The 19,646-nt window shown below is 46.3% G+C and overlaps 1 protein-coding gene across 1 annotated transcript in view; it reads right to left on the bottom strand.

The window, feature by feature from the left end:
* CRHR1 (corticotropin releasing hormone receptor 1) overlaps positions 1–19,646 on the bottom strand; it is a 2,033,077-nt gene that overhangs the window by 1,371,935 nt on the left and 641,496 nt on the right. The gene's annotated exons all lie outside the window — the stretch shown is intronic.

The following is a 19,646-nucleotide window of genomic DNA, read 5'->3' as shown; positions in this document are numbered from 1 at the left end:
ATAACTACGGCTGCGCAACATATCTTCAACGTGAAACCTCGCAATGCTCCTCAAATGAACATTTAAGGTATGCTGTTCAGCGGGCCTATTTGCATCCTGGTAGCCGGCCCATGCTCCGTCGTGGTTGTGCTTGTGACTTTGTCCTAGTGTGGCATGACCAGATAACCACAGTTGCCACCTTGTGATTTTTGGTGCTACTTTCACAAAAAATATTTGCAGATCTCTGGTTCTACTGACTGCATTTTTGTTGTTCTGGAATATATTTATTAAAAGAAGTTACATTTTTGTAACTTGGTGTCGGATCTCTTTTGTCTGGTGTTTTTCACGTTATTACTGTTTGAAGTGTTGCTCAAATACACATTGCTTCTAAATCAAGCCTGACTACTCTGTGCCAAATTACCAGAGGGTTGTGCACAGGTTAATTTAGGGTTAGCTTGGCTTGTGCCTCACTCTGACAAGTATTGTGGTTGCTGCTTGACTAGGGCTCACATCACAGTCAACCTAAAACCTATTTTCTTACACCTGGTGACTGCAGGTACAAGCAACAAACAGTGATATTCAACTTCTCAAACAATACAAAGTAAACATGACGACTCTATGCCATTACATTTCAAAATCACAGACAGAACTGAGCCTTCACCTTCAAAAGGTGCCGACTCTAATTGGTCACAAAATGTTGTTCTTACATTCAATGCTCCCAGCCTCTCTGGATTTTTGCCCCTAAATCTTTTATGCGCAACATGTTGTGGTGCATTAGCTTTGTTTAGTTGACTTTATCTCATCCAACTGTCTGTGTTTCCTACCTACATACCTCTTTTCCCACGTTGAGCTAAAGAGATAGATTTTACCACTATATGACATTTCTATGTGTAGCACTGCGATTACTCACAGTAGACATAATACATTTTTCATTGATCTCCTGTGATCCATGGATGGAATGAGGGTGCATAACCCCACCACAATGCTTAATAACAAGGCTTGTGATTCTGAACCTCAGTACACAGCGCTCAAACTTGCCAGAGAAAATGAAGGCCCTGTTCAAATGGCTAGACTCAGAGATAGTGATTGTCTTTCTGTAAGAGATCCACTTAGTGTGAAAACTGCACCCTGTTCCAGCTTCATTCTCCAGGCAATACTAAAACTAAAAGGTATCCATCTTGAAAAGAAGGGGTTCATGATTCACAATGGAAGCCGTCCACCGGGTTAAAGAGGCCAAATGCTGATCATAAGGGCAGTCTAGAGGACAGACTGATGAGTAATGATAAAAACTTAGAGCCACATGTGTCAACACTTGGAATAGAGATTAATTAATTTCGATTTTCTGCAAATCACAATTAGGTAATCGCCGTTCCAAAAATATGAAACTCCAGGAGTTTCATTTAGCGATTCCTTAAGCGTTGCAAATTGACCTTCCTCATCAAAATTAATGAGGTCAGTCACAATTTGCAACCCCCCAAGAATTGCTAAAATCATGGGGATGGTGGCCTGCTTAGGTCAGTAGACCAGCATGTTCGTGATTGCTTTTCAATAAAGCAATATATTTTTTTTAAGTCCAGCCCGTTTTCCTTAAAGAATAATGGGCGGCATTAAAAAAGAAATTGATTTAATTTTTGTTCTTTTTTTAAGAGCAGGCAGTGGTGGAGCACTGCCTGCTCTTAAAAAAAACACCACCATTCCCAAAGAAGTTAGTGGGAATTCAAATGTTTTGCAGCCGCATTCACGGTCACAAAACATTCATACATAAAGCAGCGATTTGGTATTTGGAAGGGACGCCTTAAACACGTCCGTACCAAATACCGAATCCCAAACCCATTTTGCGATACGGTAACAGGTTACCAAATCGCTAAATAAGATTTGATAAATGGAAAAGCCATTTTTACATTTGCGAACGCATAATTGCTTGATACATGTGGCTCTTAACCCCCCAGTGCTTAATTTGTGCCGGAGCTTTCCGGTGCTTAGCACCGGCACCTTTTAATCAGAGCCGGGTCTACACTGCCAACTTACTCATCACTGCAGTCTGCACGCCATGCCATTATTGCAGTGTTGTTCACACGTTATTACAGTCTCATTTTCCTTCCGTGAAGAAGAAGTGTTGCTGATAGTGCAGGGCTGCTGAGAGAGTGCAGCGAGCCCGATAATAAATCTGTATCAATTTGCTTTCTGTTTCAGTGTTTGCCGGTGGGCGGGCCACTAATTGGGCTGCATATGGTAGAATGCTTAGGAAGGCAGCGTGTGCCGTGCCGTGCGTAAGCTTTTTCCTTCCATGTATGGTGGACCACGCCCCGGCACACACACACACACACACACACACTGCAATGGACGAGTAGCATGTTAACACAGCGTCGAGGTGGGCGATTTGAAGCAGCTGCGTAGCAGGCCTCTTAATTAAGGCTGGCACTGACACCAGCAGTAACCGATCACAGTAAGTAATAAAAACCCAATGCCGCTTTTTATTTCTTGCACGTGGTGACTCCGGTCACCTGAACTGAGTCAGAGGCCCGCCTTGGGGCACCACGGACCCCAGTACCAAGGTCCCTGGTTACACACCATGTGGCACAATAGTAACAGACGTCTGGGTGCGGGCTTTTGATAGGGAGATTAGAGCCCCCAGTGGCTGACTTTGTCCATGAGCGATATATTGTGGGTGTAGGGGGCGGGAAGGGACAGAGCAGTTGCAGGGTGTCAGTGAAAGGAATAGTGTCTTTCCTACAAGGGTGCGCTCTCTCTCTCTTACTGCACCTCTATTTGAGACTTCCTCGGGACTCTTCTTTCCTCTGCAGCGCCCCTCTTATCACACCACCTGCCCACCACCAGAGCCCTTAAGGGTCTCCATCATTTAGTATGTCAGTGTGAACTTTCCTCTAGGGCCTGCTCTGTTCTATCCCCTATCATACATTCACATGGGCCTTCTTCAGGGTCTCCCTCCTATGCAGCTGGTCAGGGACGGTGGGCTCCGTCCGGGGCACAGGGAGGGGTCAGAGCTTCAGAGAGAGAGCACTGTGCGCAGAGGGACTGTCACTGAGACTACACTTTGTGCCCGCCTAGCCTCCTACCCGAGTGCAGGAACATACCCCCCTACTCGACCACTGTGGGGCTCTGCTCCTGCCCTCTCCGTGCACAAGGTTAAGGCACAGGCCAGGTGCACGTCACTAAGCATTCCTGGGCGTGCCTCCTTCACAGGTTCTAAAGCAGGGCTGCTCATGGCTGGACCCTGCCAGGCATAGAGGACAGCCATTCATTATGCAAATGAGTCCCATTTTGAATGATTATATGGAAATGTGTGTATCTCTGGACAGTTTTAAAAGTTGCAATGCCCAGGCTGGGATGGTGAGGTGTGCGGTTTGTGCTATTTTAAAACCTTTCCAAAAGGTTTGCACGTGAGAGCCTGACTTCACTGGAAAAAAAGTGTAATGTAGTCCGTGTCTAATGTTGTGAAGTGCTCCTCTGTCTACCCATGACAGGGTTCACACCATATAAAATTGCAAAAAATAAATAAAATTCTGATTCCTTTTGTCACCTCTGCACTCATTTTATGCCCCCCATGGATTAAGGATAAAGTGTTAATCTTTGATGACAGAAATAAATGCACATCTAACTAGAATTGGTGAATTGCTGAGTGTGAAACTGGAGAATCTGGAGTCAATCCTGGCTTTCATGCTTGACCAAATATTGTGATAATAGGCAACTATTTGATTACAGATGTGCGCTGCACAAAGCATCCCTTGTTTTTGACTTATTAGCATTATTAGCCTATTTTGCTCCATCAGTCCTTATCTAGGTCACATTACGAGGTACATATCTCTGGAGCCAAAGGTGAACGTGGGTCGAGCCAATGGAGGATGTGGGTGGAGCCAGGAAAGGGGGTGGTTGCCTCCCATGAAAATATTTGAGCACCGGCACCTCTTTTTTTTACAAATTAAGCACTGTATCCCCCAATTTTGCAGCGGTGTGGTTGAAATAAAAGGGGGGCGTGGTTTGGACAGTGCCAGGCCGTCCTCCGCACACGTCCACTGTGATGACCCACCGAAAGGGTTAATCTTCACCGAATTTCTGTCTCTCATTACAAGCTTCATTGGCAACCTTGTTTCACGAGGAGACATCAATTTAGCAACTCTACTACAGATCGATCTTACCTGGCTGGTCAATCTGATGGGTCCGCCTCCTTCTTGCCGAAGAGAATGAAAGAATGAATGACTGAATACAATCTTTATAAAAATGCAGACTTTCACAACAGAGCTTCATGGTGCAGGAATGGAAAGAATAGTTAAAGTAAAGAATTGTGCAAAAACTTCACTAACAAAGTTCCTTCCTAAAGGACAGAAGAATCCCTTTTTCACATGTTAGACACTGACAAGGAGTTACGCAAAGTGGGAACTAGAAAAGTTAAAGCTCTAACACCCAATCGAGATTTTTTTGATGTGAGGGATGACCAACAAAGGGTAGTTTTTGACCTATGAAATCTACAATCGAGTATACCTTGGAAGCAAATCTTGAAAAAACTTCGGACTTTTCCTACAATACACTGTATAACAGTAGCAGCTTAAAATGAACACGTTTCTTTTTTCAGGTAACCAACATAAGACAAGTTTCAGATGCATGTTCACATCTGTTGAAATTCATAATGATCCTGTCAGTTTGTGCCCTCTGCAGTTTGAGCAATGATTTTGCTGGAAGGCGTAAATTGCATGCATTTGCATAATCAAGTCTGGAATTAATGGAAGAATGGAGGACCTGGGCATGACTGATGTGAAAAAAGCTCATGGGCTAACGACATGACATGGGCTTTAATTTTTATTTTAATTCTCTTGGAACATCATTGAAAAAAGATTTCTTACTAGTGCAGTGATTTGCTTCACAGCTTGCTGTCTATAGCACAATAGATATATATATCTCTTTACAGACCATGCACCAGTAATGATGTCATATGACAGTTGTGCCCAGTGGCATTGCAAGGCAAGGGTGGTCTGCCCTGGGTGGCAAGAGTTTTGGGGGCGGTGGCCTCCCTCCCACTTACTTGCGACTGCCGCGCTGCAGCAAACACAGGAATTGCCAGCACCTCCTGCTCTTACATGCTGCCACCACAGGGCGGCAGATGCAGGGGCCACAACAGGTGGCATAGGGTCTAGGTATGCCACTGATGCGCCTCTCATGCAGGTTACGGGCATAGTAAGTACTGGTGACCTTGCGCTGCCTTCTTGGGTGAACTCATTCTGCAGTCTGAGCAGTCACCCCAGGATTTTGCAGGTTGGGATGACACTCTTTACATTAAAAAAAGCAAAATTTGCAATCCCAAACCCCAACATTTGTGGTATTTTGCGGCAGTCTGAACATGTGTTTGTCATATAAATACAGTTAGGTTTTAGGGCTTTCACTACTGGAGACTCTGGCAAGTCATTATGTGACCTTGCAGTGCCCAGCAGCACCACCCCTTGGAACAAGAGGTTATCTGATGTTAGAGAATCCTTATCTAAATTTGAAAACTCTGCTTTCTCTGGCATTGGACAGCACTATTCCAAAGGTGGAGGGCAGGAGGGGAAAAATTGAGTGGTAGGTACACAGGAAACTCAGGATTACGAGAGTAATGGCTGTGAGAAGAGGGGTGTGATGAGTGTCCTGGGGTTGCTAGGGGAGGGGTGTTTACCACGGGAGATGGGACGCACCAAAAGGGGTTGACGTGTAGATAAGAGGATGTGGTGTTATGGCCAGAGCTGCTGAATTCGGAGCTGGGGAACCAGGTTTGAGTACTGGTTAAGGCTCAACATCCTGTAATTCTGAGCATATCAAATAATCTTACCACTGCCTAAATAAAGTAACTTTCTGTAGTGTAACTAGAGCTCAGATACAGCCGGGTATTTCAGTAGGGGAGGGGCCAAGAGCCTCCCCTCCCAGAGCCATTCCCCGCCCTGGTTGCCCCATCCTGCCTGTGCCCAATGTATATGTTAAGGAGAGGGGGATTTCCCGAACCAATTTCGGCCCTGGGAACCCCATCCCACATGGCCAATACATTTATGAAGGGGACACACCACCCCTGTGGCCTGTCACTTTGGCCAAACCCCCACGTGCAGGCAACCTGTGGTTCCTGGGGCTGATTACGGCCCAATGATCCCATCCCCGGGGCACATCCATAAATCTTGACGCATGTTGAAAAAAACACTTCCCTACCAACTCAGACACCCACACAACTGCTCTTATACCCACTCACAGACATATGCAGGCATTAACACACCCACTCACAGAGCCCTGCAGGCACTCTTAGACCCACTCACCGACCCACATAGGAAATCACACACATTCTCACAGACCTATAGAGGCATTGACACACCTACTCACAGACCCATGCAGGCACTCACAGACCTACTTACATATCCACACAGACACTCACACAACCACTCACAGACCACCTCAGACACTCACAGACCCACAGAGGCACACAAACCCATTTACAGACCCACTCACACACTCTCATAGCCTCTCAGAGACCAACACAGACACTCACAAACCCACTGACAGACTCACACCGGCACTCACATACCCACACAGAAACTCACACATCCACTCACAGTTCTAAGCTGCCCTTTTCCCACTCACCCACCCAGAGTCCCACACAGGTACTCACACACCCACTCACAGACCAATGCAAGCACTCAAACACCTACGCAGGTACTCACACACCCACATAGGCTCTCACATATCCAGTCAGACCTATGCAGGCATTGACACTCCTACTCACAGACCCATGTAGGCACTCACCAACCCACTCACATACCCATATAGGCACTCATAGACCCACACAGGCAATCACACATCCACTCACAGTTCTAAGCTGGCACTTTCACACACACCCACCGAGAGTCCTGCACATGCAGTCAGAAACCCACTCACAGACCCATGGAGGCACTCATAGACCCACTCACAGTCCCATGCAGGTACTCACACACCTACTCACAGACCTAGAGGAACTCACAGAGGTACTCACTGACCCACTCATCCACTCACACACTCACTCACAGACCTATGCAGGCACTCATAGAGACACTCATATACCCATGCAGGTACTCACACATCTACTCACAGACCCATGCATCTACTTACACACTGACTTACAGGCCCAAAGAGGTACTCATACATTCACTCACAGAGGAATGCAGGCACTAATAGACCCACTCACAGACACTCAGATACTCACACACCCACTCAGAGACTCACTCACACACCAACGCAGACTCCACAGGCAGTCTCACAATCATGCTCAGAATGACACAGCCAGTCACAGATCCCCTCACAGACCCACACACCCCTACACATATAAATATACATATATATATATATCGAACTGGGGATCACCAGTAGGAAGTTATAGTTAGGACCTAGTTTTCATAAGAAAAGTGTTTTTTCTTTTGCCAATATCTTTTACGCTGTTTGATGAATCTTCATGACATTTTCAAAACTAATGGCCACCTCAGGTCAGGTCTTGTCTTAAAAGTTTCAGGGTGATTAATCAAGCAGGGGCCGAGAAAAAATGAGGGTCCCAAAATGCGTTTTCTCCATGGGAAACTTTAGACAAAGCTACAGCCCGAACTGCTGTACGGAATTACACTAAATTTGGTAAAAAGGTAGCTCTTGGTTCAGAAAGCGTTCTTTTTGTTAAATGGTGTAAATCCATTCAGCACTTCCTGAAATATTCATATTTAAAAAATGATATATCTGGTGACTGCAGTGGATCCGTCAACCCTCCTGTGCAAAAGCTTGACTCTGATTAGCTGCCAACACTTCAAACCAGAGTATGTTGGTAGCCATCTTGTGACTTGGTTGAACCAAGTCACAAGAAAAAAGGACAAAAAACAAGAAAAGGTGGCAGGGTAGAAACACTCTGACCCCTATTTCTGCACAGGGACCCCCAGGGCCCAAAAAAGCATTAAAAAAAATGAAGCAGATTGGCAATTGGTTAGCGAATCCCACCGAAAAAAAAAAATGAAGTGTGGTCTCCCCCACTTCAGTTCAATAAACCCTCAGGTGGGCCAAGTCCCAGGGGCAATGTGCAAAATATATGCGGGGACCGGGCACCACCTTCTTTTGGCTTTAATAATTCTGCACACGGGGGCATGTGGCCCCCACCAGCCCTAGGGATTGCCACCTCCCCACGCTTCAATTTATATGAGGCAGGTAGTCTCAAGGGTCCCACCAAGTCCCGGGAACCGCCACTTCCCCAGGGCTTCAATTTAAATAAACAAGTGGGGGGTCTCCTGCCCCCCACACTGCCTTGGGGACCACCATCTCCCCAGGGCAACCTTTATTTAAATATGGGGGTCCGTTGCAGACCCCCGGCCCAGGGGACCACCAACTTCCCAGGGCTATTTACATGTTGGTAGGGGGCCGTGAGGCTCCCCTCCTGGAGCCCTCCATGGCCCTGGGTACACCCACATTCCAGGGCCGGCACCAGTAATGTCCCATGGTGCCCACCCCCGGGACATTGCAGTCTGCAATGAAAGGACGGGAGCACAGTGCTTTTGGACAAGAGGAGTTGCATGTCAGCAGCTACCCTTGTCCAAAAGCAATGCAGGCTCCAGCAGGAGGCGGGGAGTTGGCTGGGACCACCGGGGCATTGGGGCACCCCCGTGGTCCCCAACATTGAGGCCAGGTCCCATGGGATGGGGTCTATAGTGGCCCAGGAAATGGGAGGCCATGCCCCAGAGGATTGGGTCCCCGGGGCCAAAATTGGCTTCGTAAGGGGTGCGCTGTGGCCCACTTCCTGTTTTTTTTTTATGGGTCAGGTCCTGGGGGTTGGGGTCCCCAGGGCCCACAAAATATTAAGAGAAGGGGGCCCACACAGCCCCCTTCTAAATATATAAAATAAAAAGGAAAGACGAAATGTGGCCGTAGGCCCCACCCCCTCCCTGCACAACTATGCAACCCGCCTCTTGGTGCATTCTGGGTTGGGGGATTAAGTCCCCTTGAATGCTAAGGGTCCTTAAGGCCCAACTTGACCATTAGGTACCTCCAGTAATCCCCACACTGTGGGATTGCTAAGAGGTAGTCCAAGGCCACATCCCTTTTTGCAACGCTCTGCAAACAAGCCTCTTGGCACACTGCTGGCGGGGTGAAGAAGTCCTCCTGTGTCCTGACAAGAAAAGATGGTCCTTTAGTCGAAGTCGATTACATGATTTCATGGCGGCCATCTTTGAAAGTGGTTTTAAAACATTAAGAATTGTGAATCGTGAATTAACCCTTGTGTGTAACGAGTGCAAAGTGTTATGAATTGATGTAGGGTCCACACTTAACATAGTCTTCAGTTGTAGTTTATTTATCATGAAGCAGAACAGCTTGACAACCACCAACTGCCCACAAGGACAGTCTAGCTCCAACTGACCGGAGGTCGGTCCGAACATTCCACATTCCAGAAGCTCGCGTGCTGGGGCGCACGCGAGCAGCATATAACACACCTCCCCCCCTAAACACAAAAAACACAAAAAAAACTAAGTACAAACATAATCTTCCAACTTTACAGGTGGACGCGAGACACGTGCACTCCTTCTGGGTACCGCATCTTCAGTTCTTTGCACACTCTCACCTTGAACTGCAGGTTCCAAATCAATGACATCCCCCAACCCATCAGAGTCATTAAGATTCTCCTGCGGACCAAGAGTGGTAACAACAGTTGCATCAGAATTGATAGGCAAGGACACACGTGAGTTTTGCATAGTATTGAACTCATCCAAAAACAATTGTTCATTTTCTTCATCATAGACATGAGAATCACATATCTTACGACTCCTCAACAATTTCTCAGATCTGACAACAGAAACACGTCTGAAATTCCAAATTTTCCCCCCTTCGACACGTACAGCCTTACTAAAAACTTCAATCACTCTGAGAGGATCAGACCACTTAGCCCAATTCCTGGCAGATGAACTTCCAAATTTCACACGCACAAAGTCGCCAACTTTGACCTTGTGACGTGAACCACTTTCCACAGAACCTTTACCCATTTTCTCTTGATAAATCCTGACCCGTTCACCCATTTCCCTGGCATTGAAAGCAGACACAACGGGACCATTGGATTTCAACCACCAAGGTAACAACTTAGAACCAGGTTTGCGACCTCTTAGCAATTCGAAAGGGGAACAACCCGTCACAGAATTGGGTGACGTGCGATATGTAAGCAAGGTGGCACTTAAAGCTTTCCTCCAATTCAGATCATTCCTGACCGCTAGCTGAATAGACTCTTTGACCACTCTATTAAAGCGCTCGGTCTGGCCATTGGCTTGAGGATTATAATTGGAAACCCTCTTGTGAGATATACCGTGATCTTTAAAAAATGTTTCCATCTCTCTGCTGGTAAACTGCGTTCCATTATCTGAAACAACCTCAGAAGGTAAACCCTCCCGACTAAAAACATTGTTAAGGAAATCAATGACCTGCCTGGAGGTGATTCTTTCCACAATTTTAACCTCCGGCCATTTCGAAAAATAGTCTATTAGGACTATACCGTATACCTCCTTGCAGTCAGGCAAATTTAAAGGACCAATGATATCGATTCCTAACCTTCTCCACGGCCCTTCAGCATACTCAATAGGAGTGATTGAGGAAGACAATGGTTTCACACTTTTGTCGCTATTGGAGCAAGACACGCAATTCCTGACCCATCTATCCACAAAGGCATCTAAAGAAGGCCACCAATAATACTCCCTTAACCTCCTCTTGGTGGTGGACATGCCCATGTGACCCTCGTGAGCAATCTTAATCAAATTTTCCCTGACTGACGTAGGGGGAATAATTTTGTCACCCCTAGTGATGATATTATTGGAACACATGAGCTCATCCTTAACCTTAAAAAATGAACTTAGATCACCTGACAATTTCCTTTCTTCAGGCCAACCATATTTAAGATAAGTGTTGACCAACCCTAAAATGTTATCCTCAGACATTGCTTCCGCCCAAAGATTTTCACTGATGACCTCTGAATCATCCACATTAATGTCTTTCATGGTGTAAGCTACGTCACACTCATCTGTGTTCAACATCGTGATGGGGTAAAGCTAACCTTGACATGCAGTCGGCATGCACATTGAGTCTACCAGGAATATACTCCACTGTACATCGATACTCCTGTAGTTTGGCCGCCAGTCTGGCCAAACGGGCTGTAAGAATCCTTCCACCACCCGCAGCCAACATACTTACTAACGGCTTATGGTCGGTTCTTAGCACAAATTTTGTACCCCACAAAAACTGTCGGAAATGCTGGGCTGCCCAGGTGCACGCTAATAGCTCTTTTTCAATCGTCGAATAATTACTCTCAGCACCTTTCAACGTCCTTGAAGCATAAGAAACAATACTTTCTTCACCCATATTTTTCTGCATCAGAACTGCACCCAACCCAGTGTTACATGCATCAACAGAAACGATACATTCTTGACCCACAACAAATGGTTTCAAGAAAGGAGCAGAACAAATTTCCTTTTTTAACACCTCAAATTGCAATTGCTGTACATTCCCCCATTCAAATTTTGCACCTTTTTTTAGTAACAGACGAAGAGCAGCCACTTTGGAAGCATAGTTCTTCACAAACCTGCTAAAGTATTCAGTTAACCCAAGGAAAGAAAACAATTGATCCCTATTGGTTGGAGAGGGAGCCTTTGAAATACTGGAAATGTGATCAAATTTGGGTCTTATTCCATCCTTGGAAATCTCATGTCCCAAATAATCTACCTTCTCCTGTCTGAATTTGCACTTAGCAAACTTGAGGGTCAAACCTTTAGATTGTATCCCTCCCAACACAGCTTTGAGATTCCTATCATGTTCCAGAACATTGTTGCCAAAAACAAGGATGTCGTCTTGGAATGCAATAGCCCCTTCACATTCATTCAACACCTCCTTCATTAAGCGCTGAAATACTGATGCAGCACTGGCAAGGCCAAACGGCATCCGTAAGTAGCGAAACATACCTTCAGGCGTGACAAAGGCTGTCAGATTCCTAGAATCCTCATGCAAGACCACCTGGTGGTATGCACTGGCAAGATCCAATGTAGAGAATACGCTTGCACCAGACAGGGTGGAAATAAGCTCATTGATTTTGGGTAGGGGATGCATGTCAGACCAAATCTCTTTATTGAGGCTTCTTAGGTCCACACATAAGCGGAGCTCACCATTGGCCTTTAATGATAAAACAATAGGGGAAACCCAAGGAGAAGACTCAATAGGTTCAATGATGTTGGATTTAACTAGATCATCAAGAATCCCTTTCATCTTGCTACGATAGGCTAAGGGTACATTCCTAACCCTATGTCTTACAGGTACCGCATTGTCCTTAAGAATGATCTTATGTTTGAATTGGGCAAACTCGCCTAGCTTCTCACTAAAAACTTTTGGGAATTCATTCTTGATGCTATTTACAAACTCACAGTCATTGGGGGCTACCATGCATACTGGCCATGGAATGGTTGGATCAATGTACACAGGGGGTGAGGCATTAGGGTCTAATTTAATGCCCATCTCTTTCTGATGAGGCCATCCTAAAAGCGATTCCCCTTTATTGGCAATATATATTTTAGCTTGAGTGAACCTGTCTTTAAATTCAACCTTTGCCCAAAAGAAACCAATTAATTCAATCTTGTGACCAGAATAGCTGCCAGGTTTGATATCAGGAATTGTGAATTCTCTATTAGGCCACAATTCTTCAAACACATCTTTCCCGATTATGGAGTACCAGGCACAGGAATCTACTAACATGGATATCTCTTTTCCGTCTATATGAAATAAAGCAGAAGGAAAACTTTTGCATTCATCAGAGGATACACACGAAATACAGTTGAACTCACTAAATTCTGCATCAAACCCTTCTTCATCTACAGAAATACAATTAACTTTTTGTGGTGAACGACACATTTTCCCAAAATGACCAGTCTTTTTACATTTTACACAGATCTTATTTAAAGCAGGACAACTTTTAAAATTCCCCACATGCTCAAAACTCCCACATCTGTAACAGATTATGAAAGAGCGTCTATTGTTGAACCTATTTTCTCTCGTGAAACTTTCATTAAACCTATTATCCCTCGTAAAGCCTTCCTTTTTGAAATTAGAAACAACAGGTCTCTTTTGAAATGCTTGGCCTTTGACCACGGAAACCTCAGGTACGGCTTCTTGGATCTTTACCGACATGCCTTGACTCTGACCTCTTATTTCAGACACGAACTTCTCTGACTGTTCGATCCCTTTGGCTATATTAACTACAGCTTTTAGCGAAGTTTCCGTCCCTAGCCACAATCGTTCCTGTATCTTCTTGCTCTTAGTCTTCATCATTATCTGGTCCCTAAGCACTTGTTCATAATTAATTGTCTCGAAGGCACAGGAACCAGCAAGAGCACGTAACGCAGAAATATAGTTTTCAATGGTCTCATTATCCTTTTGCGCCCTTGAATAAAATTTGAAGCGTTCCATCACAGTATTCACCTTTTTCCCAAATCTAATGGTGAGTTGCTTGACTGCAATTTCAAAAACATCTGTTTCCGAGTCAGAATCTTCCAAGGGAGGCAGATCAGATAACTCTTTTAGTCCTTGTCCACCTAAAGACAAGCGTAGTAAATCTAATTTTCTTTTGGCCGAACATCCTTCCTCCTCTAAAACACTGACATAGGCTAAAAACATGGGATACCACAAATCCCAATCCATTTTCGGCTCTCCTGCCACTGGTAAAAAATGTGGTGGAACCATAATATTAGACATTTCTATAGAGTAAATGTGCCAAACAATTAAGTAAATTCCCCCCTTTTTTTTTTTTGAAAATATATATATTTTTCCTTTCTGTAAAATGGATAAATTGTTTTAGGTACTACAGTGCAACTCGAAAATACCGAATACTACACTTAAACAGCGTTAGACTGTTTAGTTAATCGTTACTCGGTGTGTTTCTCGAACTCTCCCAAACCAAAATGGCCGATGACACCACTCCCAGAATGCCCTTCGACAGAGACGATCATCCGGATAGTTGATGCTGACGCGTTGAACACAGGAGAGGCTTCAACGTTCTACTACGCAGATATGCGCTCGAGCCTTCAAGTGAGTAGTTTTAAACTCCTAAATTTACTTTCCGCTTGGATTGCGCACTATTTCCCTATGGTGTGGTAGTACACACTCGAATGCCAGCCGCGGGTGCCATCATGTGCACAGATTTATACAGCCGCCGACCACAACCTTAACACCCGCTTTAGGACACAGGCGCTCGCTCGAAAAAATATGTCACTACCAATTAAACTGCCGCCGGTGCTATCAATGCACAATTGCCTTCCTTTAACCCGCCGCTGGCGCTATCAGAGCGCTTTACCAAATAAAAGTATATGGTCTTACTTTTTTGCTGGAACTCAAGTGAACGCTGTTCAGTTCTGTTCAGTTCGAAGACTCGAATTTCTTTGAGGGTTGCTCCCAACGTCGCCAGTATGTTATGAATTGATGTAGGGTCCACACATAACATAGTCTTCAGTTGTAGTTTATTTATCATGAAGCAGAACAGCTTGACAACCACCAACTGCCCACAAGGACAGTCTAGCTCCAACTGACCGGAGGTCGGTCCGAACATTCCACATTCCAGAAGCTCGCGTGCTGGGGCGCACGCGAGCAGCATATAACACAAAGTTGCTTAAAAAAACAAGAAAATTGGGAGAAAGTAATCATTTTCCAAACACAAATAAGCAAAGAGATAAATCCATTATTCATAATTATCATTGCCACCATGAAATCATGTAATCGACCTTGACTTAAGGACCATCTTTTCTTGTTACTAATTACATGTGATACATTGTCAGTTTTAAATGTTTCTGTGTTTCCAGGGGGAAACTGACATACAGGAAGGTCCAACCCGAAAAGCGTCTGTCAGTGTAGGGGGCCTGCACAATGAAGCACTTTGTTTAAACAAACTTCTATGTGTGCTCTCCACTTCTTAGCGTCTGGAGATTGCCGCCTTTGTATGCCTATATATATGTATATATCCAAACCCTCATATTTTAGCAATCCTCTTCCAAGAAATACGAGTGCGGATCCCAACTTTTGTGCAGGTATTTTTTATATTTGAATTTCACCCATTACGTCCGCCATGACACATTTTGCCCAACACTCTGCCTTGATCACATGACATCGCCAACACATGATTACCAAAATTTAAAGTGCCAGTGCTAACAGTTCCTGTCATAAACATAGACAACACACTATTTCAGCAATTCATATTTCTGCTAAAAATGCAATCACAATCTTGGTAAAATACCCTGGACATCTTAAATATTATCCCCCCATGAATGTTATTTATCACATTTTCATTTCCTGGGTATAATATCCAAATTAATTGTGACATAAATGCCTCCAGGCCCACAATATGCTTCTTGACCTATGGTATTGTAATGTTGTATATGACTTGGATTCATTTATACATATATATTACCTACTGAGCGGTTACCAGTAGTTAGTTTTAGTTAGAACCTAGTTTCCATAGGAAAAGCGTTTTCTGATTTACCAATATCTTTGGCGTCGCTTGACAAATCTTCTTGAAATTTCCACAACTGTTGGGGTGGTCAGGTCAGCTGCTGTGTTGAAAGTTTCGGGATGATTTGTCAAGCAGGGGTTGAGAAAAAGGGGGGTCCAAAAATGCATTTTCTCCATGTTATTTTCCATAGGAAACTTTAGACATAGCTGCAGCCCGAACTGCTGAACAGAATTATACCAACTTTGCCAAAACGGTAGCTCTTGGTTCAGACAGTACAATTTTTGTTAAATGGTGTAAATCCGTTCAGTATGCTCCTGAGAAATTTAAACATTTCTCACATATACAACTGGGGGTGTGGAGGATCTACGAACCCTCCCGATCTTGTGCCTACAATCTGATTGGCTGCCAACACTTCAAACCAGGAAGTGTTGGCAGCAATCTTATGACTCGGTTGAACCAAACGACAAGAAAAAGGTAAAAAACAAGAAAAAACAAGAGAAGGGGTCCGGGTGTTTCTACCTAGGCCAGCTCAAGGGGTCCCAAAAAAGCATTTTCTTTTTTAACATTTTCAGCGGGAATCGCTGTGGATCCACAAATCCGGCTGAAATGTATTTAAAAATAAGAAGTGCATACTCCTGCACTTCCTTTCCTTTAAGCCCTCAGGTGGGCCAGGTCCCAGGGGCAATGAAAAAATTAAATGTGGGCGCCCACACGTGCTCCTGCAGCCCTAGGGACCACCACGTCCCTGGGGCAAAAATTACAAAAAACAATCTGTGGGGGGCTTCTGCCCCCATGTAGACCCGGAGACTGCCACCTCCCCAGGGCTATGTTTGTGAAAAGTGGGGGGCCATGCAGCCCCCACATTACTGATTGCTGTCACCTCCCTGGGCAATCTAGATAATTAGGCATAGGGGGTCCTGCCCCCCACACAGCCCCGGGGACCACCACCTCTCTGGGGCTACTTTTAAAATGAGAGTGGGAAGCAGGGCCCCTTTCCTGGAGCCATAAATGGCCCTTGGGAACTGCCACCCCCTAGGGCCGGCTCCAGCAATGTCCTTAGGGGACAATTAGCCCACTTGTTACCTCCAGTAAGCCCTACAAAGTGGGATTGCTGAGAGGTGGTTGGAGGCCATGCCCTCTTTTCTACCACTTTGCAAATGCTTCTCTCAGCACCCTGCTGGTGGGGCGATAAGGTCCCTTTGTGTACTGAGGGCCTCAGGACTAAGGGAGACTACTTGCCCCAAGCAGCAGTGTACCTGGTGGCGTGTTTGCAGAGTGGTAGCGAAAGAGGGCGTGGCCTCTGACCACCTCTAAGCAATCCAGCTGTGTGGGGCTTACTAGAGTTAACAGTAGGGCTACTTCGCCCCTAAGAACCCCCAGCAGCTTAGGGGACTTCATCACCCAACCAAGAGGGCGCCAGGGGTGCGTTTGGAGAGTGGTGGAGAAAGGTGGCGTGGCCTACAACCCCATCTCAGCAATCTAACTGTGTGAGGCTTACTGGAGTTAACAGGAAGGCTAGTTGACTCCTAAGGACTCCCAGCAGAGAAGGGGACTTGAATCCCCAACCAACAGCACACCAGGAGGTGCGTTTTCAGAGTGGAGGAGAAAGGGTGTGTGGCCTGTGACTACTCTCAGCAATCCCACTGTATGGGGCTTACTCGTGGTAACAGGTAGTCTAGTTGGACACTAAGGACCCCCAGCAGTAAAGGGAACTTCATCTCTTAACCAAGAGCATGCTAGGTGGTGCGTTTGCCGACTGGTGGGGAAAGGGGGCATGACCTATGACCACTCTCAGCAATCCCACTGTGTGAAGCTTATTGGAAGTAACAAGTAGGCTAGTTGGTCACTATCGACTCCCAGTAGTGAAGGGGACTTCATCCCCCAACCAAGAGCATGCCTGGAGGCGTGTTTGCAGAATGGTAGCAAAAAAAGCATGGCCTCTGACCACCTCTCAGCAATCCAGCTGTGTGGGGTTTACTATAGGTAACAGTAGGGCTAGTTGGCCCCTAAGGACCGACAGCAGTGAAGCAGACTTCATCCCCCAAACAAGAGCGCACCAGGAGGTGCGTTTGGAGAGTAGTGGAGAAAGGAGGTGTGGCCTACAACCCCCTCTCAGCAATCCAATTGTGTGAGGCTTACTGGAGTTAACAGGTAGGCTAGTTGGCCCCTAAGGACTCCCAGCAGAGAAGGAGACTTGATTCCCCAACCAAGAGCACACCAGGAGGTGCGTTTGCAGAGTGGAGGAGAAAGGGTGTGTGGCCTGTGACTACTCTCAGCAATCCCACTGTGTGGGGCTTGCTCGAGGTAACAGGTAGTCTAGATGGACCCTAAGGACCCCCAGGAGTGAAGGGGACTTTGGGGCATATTATCAAGGACGGGTGATTCATTATCGCCGCTTTTATCGGCAGGAAACTGCCGATAAAACGGCGATGATGGGCTTGATAATATGCTCTATAGAATTCCTATCGAAGCCCATGTTAGATGTGAAGACATCTAACATGGGCTTCGATAGGAATTCTATAGAGCATATTATCAAGCCCATTATCGCTGTTTTATTGGCAGTTTCCTGCCGATAAAAGCGGCGATAATGCATCGCCCGTCCTTGATAATATGCCCCTTTATCTCTTAACCAGGAGCATGCTAGGCGGTGCGTTTGCTGACTGATGGAGAAAGGGGGCATGGCTTACTGGAAGTAACAGGTAGGCTACTTGGCCCTTAAGGATACCCAGCAGTGAAGGGGACTTCATCCCCCAACCAAGAGCATGCCTGGAGGCGTGTTTGCAGAGTGGTAGCGAAAGAGGGCGTGGCCTCTCACCACCTCTCAGCAAACCAGCTGTGTGGGGCTTACTAGAGTTAACAGTAGGGCTACTTTGCCCTTAAGGACCCCCAGCAGCTTAGGGGACTTCATCCCCCAACCAAGAGAAAGCCAGGGGTGCGTTTGGAGAGTGGTGGAGAAAGGTGGCGTGGCCTACAACCCCCTCTCAGCAATCCAACTGTGTGAGGCTTACTGAAGTTAACAGGTAGGCTAGTTGACCCCTAAGGAGTCGGAATCCCAGCAGAGAAGGAGACTTGATTTCCCAACCAAGAGCACACCAGGAGGTGCGTTTGCAGAGTTGAGGAGAAAGGGTGTGTGGCTTGTGACTACTCTCAGCAATCCCACTGTGTGTGGCTTAATCGTGGTAACAGGTAGTCTAGTTGGACTCTAAGGACCCCCAGCAGTGAAGGGAACTTAATCTCTTAACCAAGAGCATGCTAGGTGGTGCGTTTGCCGACTTGGTGGAGAAAGGGGGCATGACCTACGACCACTCTCAGCAATCCCACTGTGTGCAGCTTATTGGAAGTAACAAGTAGGCTAGTTGGCCCCTATGTGCCCCCAGCATTGAAGGGGACTTCATCCCCCAACCAAGAGCATGCCTGGAGGCGTGTTTGCAGAGTTTTAGCAAAAAAAGCGTGGCCTCTGACCACCTCTCAGCAATCCAGCTGTGTGGGGTTTACTAGAGGTAACAGTAGGGCTAGTTGGGCCCTAAGGACCGACAGCAGTAAAGCAGACTTCATCCCTCAACCACAAGAGCGCACCAGGAGACGCGTTTGGAGAGTAGTGGAGAAAGGAGGTGTGGCCTACAATCCCCTCTCAGCAATCCAATTGTGTGAGGCTTACTGGAGTTAACAGGTAGGCTAGGTGGCCCCTAAGGCCTCCCAGCAGAGAAGGGGACTTGATTCCCCAACCAAAAGCACACCAGGAGGTGCGTTTGCAGAGTGGGCCTGAAAGGGTGTGTGGCCTGTGACTACTCTCAGCAATCCCACTGTGTGGGGCTTACTCGAGGTAACAGGTAGTCTAGTTGGACCCTAAGGACCCCCAGGAGTGAAGGGGACGTTATCTCTTAACCAAGAGCATGCTAGGCGGTGCGTTTGCTGACTGGTGGAGAAAGGGGGCATGGCCTGCGACCACTCTCAGCAATCCCACTGTGTGGGGCTTACTGGAAGTAACACGTAGGCTAGTTGGCCCCTAAGGATACCCAGCAGTGAAGGGGACTTCATCCCCCAACCAAGAGCATGCCTGGAGGTGTGTTTACAGAGTGGTAGCAAAAAAAGGCATGTCCTCTGACCACCTCTCAGCAATCCAGCTGTGTGGGGCTTACTAGAGGTAAAAGTAGGGCCAGTTGGTCCCTAAGGA

This window comes from Lissotriton helveticus, chromosome 5_1 (assembly GCF_964261635.1).
Source record: "Lissotriton helveticus chromosome 5_1, aLisHel1.1, whole genome shotgun sequence".
NCBI lineage: Eukaryota > Metazoa > Chordata > Amphibia > Caudata > Salamandridae > Lissotriton > Lissotriton helveticus.
Note: the sequence above shows the minus strand (reverse complement) of the source record. Positions and strands in the feature narration are given on the sequence as shown.